General features: G+C 45.9%; 2 long non-coding RNA genes across 4 annotated transcripts in view; one reads left to right on the top strand and one right to left on the bottom strand.

The window, feature by feature from the left end:
- The window catches only part of LOC119028339, a 45,470-nt gene extending 44,756 nt beyond the window's left edge, over positions 1–714 (top strand). Inside the window, exon 4 of the long non-coding RNA XR_005077677.1 lies at positions 322–714. This is a non-coding gene — a long non-coding RNA (uncharacterized LOC119028339). The remainder of the gene's footprint in view (positions 1–321) is intronic.
- LOC119028340 lies at positions 345–3,408 on the bottom strand. Of its 3 annotated transcripts, none has more exons than XR_005077686.1 (4): positions 2,645–3,408; positions 2,188–2,561; positions 1,663–1,822; positions 345–479 (listed from the first exon to the last, which is right to left on the bottom strand). It is a non-coding gene; the product is annotated as an uncharacterized LOC119028340 (long non-coding RNA). The 3 variants fall into 3 exon arrangements; XR_005077687.1 differs by having other exon boundaries at positions 2,188–2,543; XR_005077685.1 differs by having other exon boundaries at positions 2,188–3,405.
- Between the last annotated feature and the right edge of the window lie 6,049 nt (positions 3,409–9,457).

Below are 9,457 nucleotides of genomic sequence, written 5' to 3'. Positions count from 1 at the left end.
ACCAGGTGTGTGTGTGTGTGTGTGTGTGTGTGTGTGCAGGGTTACAGTGAGTGCTGATTGGCAGTGAAGGACCTCGGGGGGGGCCGGATGCTGTAATTACCACATTAACACACATCGGTGCTTCAGTATTTGTGAGGATGCTGGATGACATTATATATCACGCGACCTCTGACCTTCATCCAGACGAGATTCTGACTTTAAACTTTATTTAACCGAGTCTGAACCCTCAAATGCTTCTATGAAGAGGTGACCATCAGACAGAATTTCCAAAAATGTGATGACATTTTTCAAATGTTTGTCCTCCATCTGCAAAACTTACAGGTTTGTCACCTGTCGCCGGGCGGGTTTATTCTCTTGGAGCTCCTGGTCTCGTCCTGTGGCCTGATGGGAGTTTGTCTCGGTCAGTTGTTGTGTAGTCATGACTGAACGGACGCTGGATGAGAGATGCTGCTGAACCATTCTGTCACTTCTGCCTCAACCTGTGACACAGAATTTAAAGCTCTAAATTCAGTTTGGATTTCATAAATGATGATGATGAAGTATGTAAGCTACTTTATTCATGAACAGAATCAGTAGAACAACATCCTTTCAGGTTGTGTGGTAATATTGTGCTTTTCATTTGATTTATATATTATATAATATATATATTTGTTTAAATAAAATACAAAATGCAAATGTGCCCTGATGCTGTGCACATCCACGTCTGCTAGAAAATGTGCTCCACTGTCATTTTTCTCTTTCTGCTCTTTCAAAAGACATTTTCAGTAAAATCAAAAGAGAATTCACTTTTTTCTTGTAGCTATTTTCTACAGATGAAAAATTAAATGATCTTTATTGTCGTGCACAGTTTTGGTTTTAATCTTGCAACTGAAGACACGTTGCAGTGAGCAGCCCGACTGTATGAAGTACAGGATGTATTTCAAACCATTTAAGTTCATGTTTCCTCTAAACATATTAAATAATGTTTGTAGATGATGTTCACACACACTGTTCACACACACTGTGCTGTAGTGTCCGTCGGAGGCCTCTAGATGGCGCCTCAGCCTGCTTTTCTGGCACACTGCTGAGTTTTGTGTTTCATTTAATTTACTTCAAACTTCAGTAAACAGAAAACACTGATGAAATGAAAGTAGGTCAGTGGAGTAAAAAATCTGAGGAGAAACAAACTTCTTTTATTCTTTTCTGTAACGATCTGTGTGTTTGATTATCCTTCAGTAAAACTTGTCTGTCCTGCAGCTTTCTAAACATCTTAGCAGTAAAACAGAGCGTCCTCATCATGTTGTTGTACGGCTTCATGTTCTGGTTCTGTATTAACCGATGAGTGAAACAAACAGTGAGCCTGAAGCTGCTTCAGGATCTGTATCTGACCGATCATCACATCCTGCAGCACCAACAGCAAACGGTTGTCGACTCAATGACGACTCAATTGTGACAAAACTGGAATTTTATAATTTCAACACAATATCTTCCAAAATCTCGATATTAGATATCACGAGGAAAACCGATGTGACATTGTGGGAACAAGATTTCAATTTTTTATAAAAAGATAAATGTAAAGTGTCTGAGTGTGTTCAGCATCTGAGGTGCAGCGCTGCATCGAGTATTGAAACCATTTCAAATAATCAAATAATATTTATCGTCATTGAAATTCTTTTGACAAACCTGAAGATTTTCTTCATAAGAAATGCACCGTAGAGTTGTTCTGGTAAAACTTCCCTCGTCATATTTTCTTGTCACGTATGTTGTAGATTCATCTAATTCTTTACGTTGACCCAGCGGTGCAGAACCAGGCCTTTATCACCCCCACAGTGGGAAGCGCTGACTGTAGAAGAGAGAGAAGGTTTTTTTAGCCAGGATTATCTTTCCCTAAATTCCCTGTTTGATTATTTTTATCGTGCATGTCAGATCTTTAGTAGTACGAGGAGCCGAAGCTCCCTGAACTGAATGGACTTCACAAAGTGTCGTTCAGCAGAACTGTCAGAACCACAGACGTTAGACAGTTCATGGGAACGTCCCGTCAAACAGCAGATTATTGCTTTAACACTTCAGGGTTGTTCTCTTCTCCAGGTTTGCTACAGTTACAGTTAAAGAGCATTTTACCTTACAGCAATCAAACAGCATCAACAGTGATTCATATTGTGACTTTTATACATTAAATTGGATAATAATTGAAATGTTAAATCAAACCTTGTGTTGGCCCGACTTTGGGAGGCCCAGATGAAGTCAAACAGCAGCAAAGCCCCAGAAAATTAATTAGAAATCAGGTGAGGAGGAATTAAAAACACCTGAGTCCACAAAAATCTGCCTAATGTGAATAAACTGATCCATGTTTGATAAGTTACAGGTTCTGTTCTCCAACATGTTTAAACATCAGATCGTTCATTTGATCCAAGCCAGAACTGGGGCTCTCTCAGGAGACGGGCCGAGCTCATGGCAGCAGGTTCAGAACCACTGACTGGAACCAGAATAAATCTGTCAAATTGATCCAGATTGAAGAAACCAGATCTGCACGGTGTGAACGCAGCCTCCATCTCTGCTCCGTCCTGCAGACAGAGTCCGTCCTGTCATCAGAAGTAATCCATGATTACACATTAAGATCATTGATCATATGGAAAACCCAATTTAATTGCTATAATCTAATTACCTTCTCTTTGTCTCGACCTTCAGCGCAGAGACTTTGTTTAGCCGGCTAATAACGTGCAGCCGGAGCCTCAGATGTATTTGAGCGAAGTAAATCTGCAGATTGTCTTGTTAAATCACGCCGGCCGTCCTTCTATTAACATAAAAGCTTCTGTTCATTAACCTCAGTCGACTCGCAGCTCTGCGCCTGCGGTGCTGAAAACCTGCAGAAGAAGAAGAGATCAGCCGAGGTCAGCTGCAAGTCTGCCAGATTTATTTAGCAAGGCTTCGAACAAACAGGTGCCTCACAAGACAGACTTCAGATTTCAAGATAATTGGATCAAATTTACTGCGAGGCTTCTTTTTAATGACGATTCTGACTCATGGATTCATTTTAATGAAGATTTGAAATGGAGAATAATTAACAAGTTTATGTGGAGAAGTTTGGCTTCTGTAAAGACTCAAACTCTATTTAACAAACTCTTAAGTACAAGAACACAAACTGTTAATGCTTTAAAGGAACAGTTCACCCAAAACTGAAACTTCACTCTTTATGGAAAGTCAGTCTGTAAATCTGGTCAGAGATCAGATTGTGGTGTTTTCTCCTGCAGACTGAGATCTCAGCAGACGAGCTGTTGGAGACATCTGATGTTTAAATCAAGTCTCCTGCTGCTTCAGGTGTGTAGCAGAGTGCTGCAACTGCACCTGACGTTATATCCTCAGGAGGAGGAGAGGAGGACTTTATATCCTCAGGAGGAGGAGAGGAGGACTTTATATCATCAGGAGGAGGAGAGGAGGACTTTATATCCTCAGGAGGAGGAGAGGAGGACTTTATATCATCAGGAGGAGGAGAGGAGGACTTTATATCCTCAGGAGGAGGAGAGGAGGAGTTTATATCATCAGGAGGAGCAGAGGAGGACTTTATATCATCAGGAGGAGGAGAGGAGGACTTTATATCCTCAGGAGGAGGAGAGGAGGAGTTTATTGTCCATCAGAAGATCTGAGATGAAGTCTGGTAACATGAGACTCATAAATCCTGGACCCCCACATTTCCCATGATGCTCCTGGGTAGTGTTTTAGATGAGAGACTCTTCTTGGTAGATCCCACAGCTCACGTCCAGGTCAGATGACCCTGGTGACATCACTATGACATCGTCCGAGCCTCTGTGGCGCTCCTGATCACATCTTCATCTTCATCAACATCCTCCAAGTGTTTAGAAAAATGAAAATTACAACTTTAATCTCAGAGGTTTCGGTTAATTATTCATGTTTTATTATTATTATTTTTTTAATTACATTAATTTAGCTTTTTGTGTTGAGATTTTATATTGTAAATAAAACAAACATTGTGGAGTTCAGTGATCTGTGAGTGACAGTCGCCTCTCAGACCGGCTGTCCGGCAGGTACCATCGGCTCGGTCCAGGTGTGTCATCAGCTGCGGACCTCCGTCTCCTCCACACCTGCACCGGCAGCACTCTGTCGTCACGCGCCGCCATCACAGCGCGCCACTCTTCAAAAGTCCATGCGGGAAACGGCGCCATGTGCCGCGGCCATAAATCAGCAGCAGCCGCCGGTGCACCGACTCCGCTCCGCTCCGGCCCCCCCACCTCCTCCTGCACCTCCTCCTCCACCTCCTGTGAGCGGCCGGGAGGGAGCGCTCCCCGCCGCCTGCTGCAGCGCTGCGGGGCTGAAGCTGCTCCCCGCTGCACGGAGCACGCTGAGCTGCTGCTGCTGCTGCTGGTCCCGTGCTGTACCGGGTCACACCGAGCGGAACCGGGTTGTCTGCATCCATCCAGCGGGACAGGAAGAGGAGGAGGAGGAGGAGAGGAGGGACAAACAAACAAACAAACAAACAGGAGCAGACTGAACTGATGCAACTTCTGTCAAGTCTGAGAGCAGAACCACTGAGAGGGAGAAGCCGAGCCGAGCCGAGCCGAACCAGGACCGCAGCTTAGACTGCTTCTCTCTGAATGAGTCACACTGACATCGGAGGAAAGTTTCTCACCTGGACGAGCTCTCAGTGCCGCGATGGTACGCAAGTATGAGCCGCAGAACTACCAGAACTGTTTCAGAACTGTGTCCGAACTTTATCTTATCATTTTATAAACGTTTCTGTCTCCACCTGCTGCTGCTGCTGCTGCTGCTGCTGCTGCTGCTGCTGCACTCATGATCTGCCAGCAAGTCTGTAACCAGAAACTTCACACTGTGTTCTGTACTTTTACTGTAGTTCTGTAGTTTTACTGTAGTTTTACTGTAGTTTTACTGTAGTTCTGTAGTTTTTCGGTAGTTTTTCTGTAGTTTTACTGTAGTTCTGTAGTTTTTCTGTAGTTTTACTGTAGTTCTGTAGTTTTTCGATAGTTTTACTGTAGTTCTGTAGTTTTTCTGTAGTTTTTCTGTAGTTTTACTGTAGTTCTGTAGTTTTTCGGTAGTTTTACCTGGTGTCTGTGGAATGTAGTGATCAGGAGTTGCTGTTTTTTTAACTTTAATTTGTCGACCAATCAGGCGACTCTGACGTTCAAATGCCTCCAATAAGAGTGTGCTTGGAGCTTGTGGCTCTGACGTGGCGGCTCCTGATTGGCTGTGATGTGGATGGGGGCGGGGCATATGATCAGATTCTCTGAAACATCCATAGAATGTGTTATACAGTCATTAAGATGATTGTGACGTCAGTTTCATTATATTTTGTCGTATGTTATTGTTTTAATGTATTTTGATGTCATTCTTGTCACTCTGGTATTCATGTGGAACTTAATAATACTATTATATAATTAATAACTTCATATATTTTATTAGTACCCAGGATGATGTGGTGTCTGTTGTTTTACACTTTTATTTTATATTAAGACTTTAAAACACTCACAGTGTCACACTGAACTTATTTATCAGTTTATTGCACGTTATGGTCCTTTAATCAGACACTGTCGCTGTGAGACTCTCAGTGTGTCTCTGATAGTATTCCTAATATTCCCAGGATTATCTGTGTAATCCCTCCGTGTGGTCGCGCAGGTCAGACCTGTCTGTGCTGTACAGTTTATTACACTTATCTGAATACACCATCCCTGTATGGATTAACAACGCTCCCACTCTTCTTATTAGACGGTTTATTTTACTTTATTACATTTTTATCTCTTAAAATATGGATATAATTTCCTCTGAATGTCTCTGTGAGGACTCACAGTCGGTCTGTGCAGCTCAGAAGGAATTTAATTGTCCGTAATGGTAATTTAATCTTCTTTGATATTCCTATAACTCTGCTCTGGGGGCCTCAGAGTGAGTCTGTGGTGAGTTTATAATGATTGTGGTATTTTATGTCCTCTGGTATGTTTATGTTGTCGGTGCAGCCTGAGGTGATTCCAGCTCCTCTCCTTTGCATCAGGACGTGTGGAGCGTGACAGTGACTTTATTTTTACCTCCACGCCGTCTGATGATCTGTACAGACGCTCACACAGCGTCTGTGGTTCTCAGCTGTGATTTATGTTCCTGTTTGTGGATTTTCATCTCCTCCTGTATCATCTTTAACAGTCCTATAGGGACACACAGAGTGTCTGTGGCTTTATAGAGGCTCTGCTGAATTTTACGGTAACTTCTATAGTATCTCCACAGACTAATATTCCTCTTATATCCCTCTAAAGGTTTTTACAGTGTGTCTGTGGTCCTCAGGTGTGACTTTATGGTTCTTTAGTGTTTAAAAATCCCAGAACGTCGTGTTTGTTCTGCGATATCTCTGGAAGTGAACTGTGCGAACATCCTCCAGCTGCTCGGGATGATTCCTGTGGTGTTCTCTGAGTTTTATCACGTATAAATATTTCTCAAAGCAGCAAACATCACATTTGATCCACCGCTGTGCGTCGTGCTGTGTGTTACTGTGTGGATGTGATGTAGGGGGCGCTGTTACCTGGCTCCAGTGTGAACACCTGGTGTGACCTCACTGACCTGCAGGACACAAAGTGACACCACATCAGACTGTCGCGTGACTTTAAACCCACCAGGATCCTTTCTACGCATTTTAAAGTCAAATTTTTGAAGTGTTTTCTACACATTTCTTTTATCTGACAGCTGCTAAAACCTCAAATCTCCAACTCTACATGTCACTTATAATAATACAGTGCTCAGAACTTTACAGTCAGTATATTTACATTACGTGCATGAAGACTGCAGACGTTATTTGACGACGTCTCCTCCGGTCAGCAGACGACATAAGTTTCCTCCAGACAATAAAATCAAGAGATATCATGAATTATTGTTTCTCAGTGAACAAGATACAAAACCAGGGCAGCACTGTGGGTTTTCTTTCCACAGCTGATCCGATAACTCCTGATAACTTATTATTATTATCTTATGTGATATAAAACTCCTGACATCACTCTGATACTGATGAAGTTTAAACAAAACATAAAAACATCCAGACTGAAGATCTGATCAACACGCATCTAACGCACCATAATAAACATCATAAATATAACACAAGCATAAAAGAAGACGTGACCTGCTGAGTCTCAGAGGTGATGTCATCACATGATAAACAGCTGGAGGTCACCAGGTTTATATAAGCAGCTGTATGACATCATCCCAACGTGACCTCACCTGTGTGTTATGTAAAGGTGATCTGACTTATGATCATAATAACAATAATAATATTAATAATCAATAGTAATACTTATTAATATGAATGCTAATAATAATAATAATAATAATAATAATAATGATGGATGATGCTGTGAAGTGATGGCCGGTTCTGGTTTGGTGATCTCAGCTGGTCCCTGCAGTGAAGTGGATCCTGTCAGATCTTTATGGATCTGCTCCTCTGACTCTCAGCTTCTTATTGACTCACAGTGAAGCAGCACACACACATCCAACCCTCTGCTGCTGCTGCTGCTGCTGGTTCTGGTTCTGGTTCTGGTTCTGGTGTAAAGTGTTCTGGGCAGAGCCGTAAGTCTGGATGGGTCAGAGCTCAGCAGCTCAGACCTGATCTAACACGGAGAGACACAAAGACAGGAGACTCTCTGCTGCTGGATGTGTCCTCCTGCTCCTGCTCCTGCTCCTCCCCCTCTTCCTCCTGCTCCTCCTGCTCCTGCTCCTGCTCCTCCTCCTCCTCCTGCTCCTCCTCCTCCTGCTCCTCCTGCTCCTCCTCCTCCTGCTCCTGCTCCTCCCCCTCTTCCTCCTGCTCCTCCTCCTCTTCCTCCTCCTGCTCCTCCTCCTCCTGGTCCTCCTCCCCCCCCTTCCTCCTCCTCCTCCTCCTCTTCCTCCTCCTGCTCCTCCTCCTCCTGGTCCTCCTCCTCCCCCTCTTCCTCCTCCTCCTTCTGCTCCTCCTCCTCCTCCTGCTCCTGCCCCTCTTCCTCCTCCTGCTCCTCCTCCTCCTCCTCCTCCTCCTCCTGCTCCTCCCCCCCCCCTCCTCCTCCTGCTCCTCCTCCTCTTCCTCCTCCTGCTCCTCCTCCTCCTCCTGGTCCTCCTCCTCCCCCTCTTCCTCCTCCTGCTCCCCCTCCTCCTCCTCCTCCCCCCCCCTCCTCCTCCTCCTCCTCCTCCTGCTCCTCCTCCTCCTCCTGCTCCTCCTCCTCCTCCTGGTCCTCCTGGTCCTCCTCCTGGTCCTTCTTTTTCTTCCAGGTGTAAAACTCTTAAAGACAAATGTTGACTTCCCTCCGCGACAAGTTTATATAAAAGCAAATAAAATATTTCTCTGGACAGATCTCCACTTTCTGATCAAAACTGATCGATAAACCCACGGTGTGATCACTTTCATTCACACACACACACACACACACACACACACACACACACACACACACACACACACACACACACAGCGGCGGCATCATCACCGGATCCTACTTGTGAAACTGCGCGCGGAGGATCGATGCCTCTCTGTCTGATCGATCAGCAGAGTGTGTGATCAGTTTGGGCTCTGCGGGGTCAGTGCGCTCAGTCCGCGGCCACACACACTCACACACACACGGGCACACACACGCCGCTGTAGTCCGGCGGCGGAGCGAGCGGAGGTCCCGGAGCTGTGAGGAGCAGCGGACAGCAGCGGAGCGGAGAGGAGGTGGCGCTCCTCTCTGCGCCGGGACAGCACACGGTCTCTCTCTCTCTCCCCCTCTGCGCTCAGTCTCCTCCTGCTGGAGATAAATTAACGGAAAGCAGCTGTCGGCTGTGTTAGAGGCGAGGCGGCCGTCTGGCAGCTCAGGGATCCGTTCTGCCTTTTCTCTTCCCTCCTCGTCAGCTCGTGTTCTCGGGACTCCGCCGCACCGCGCCCTCCGTCCCGAGCAGCGAGGAGCCGCACCGCCGCACGCCGGCCAGAGCGCACCGCAGGACGGACAGACATGTTGCCGAGGTCCGCCGGTCTCCGCGGATCTCCGCCGGTTTGAAATGCACTTTGAGGACGTTTTGGATCCTCGCACCGTCCGACAGCACCGGCCGCTCCCGCTCCAGCCTCAGCGGACCGGATCAGATCTGCGCTGAAGCTCTAACGGGACTTTTCTCTTGTTGCCGGAGATGTTCTTCGTGTCTGGGCTCAAAGTTGTGCGCTCCCCGGCGGAGGGCCTCTAACAGGTCCGGACAGTACATGTAACCCGAGGCGGGGTCAAAGTTCAGCCCTGGTTGGAAATGTGAAAGCGAAGGGGGCACAAGGAGGGCTCTACTTCCCCTCACTCTCCTTTTTTTCTGTTCTTTCCCTTTTTCACACACACTGCGCACACGCACGCGCGCACACACAGGCTGGAGTTACAGTAACCCACACACACACACACACACACACACACACACACACACACACACACACACACATAAACACACACACACCTTCCAGATCTAAGATTAGATCGACAGATATGTATTCTCCGCT

Source organism: Acanthopagrus latus, chromosome 11, assembly GCF_904848185.1.
Source record: "Acanthopagrus latus isolate v.2019 chromosome 11, fAcaLat1.1, whole genome shotgun sequence".
Lineage (NCBI taxonomy): Eukaryota > Metazoa > Chordata > Actinopteri > Spariformes > Sparidae > Acanthopagrus > Acanthopagrus latus.
Note: the sequence above shows the minus strand (reverse complement) of the source record. Positions and strands in the feature narration are given on the sequence as shown.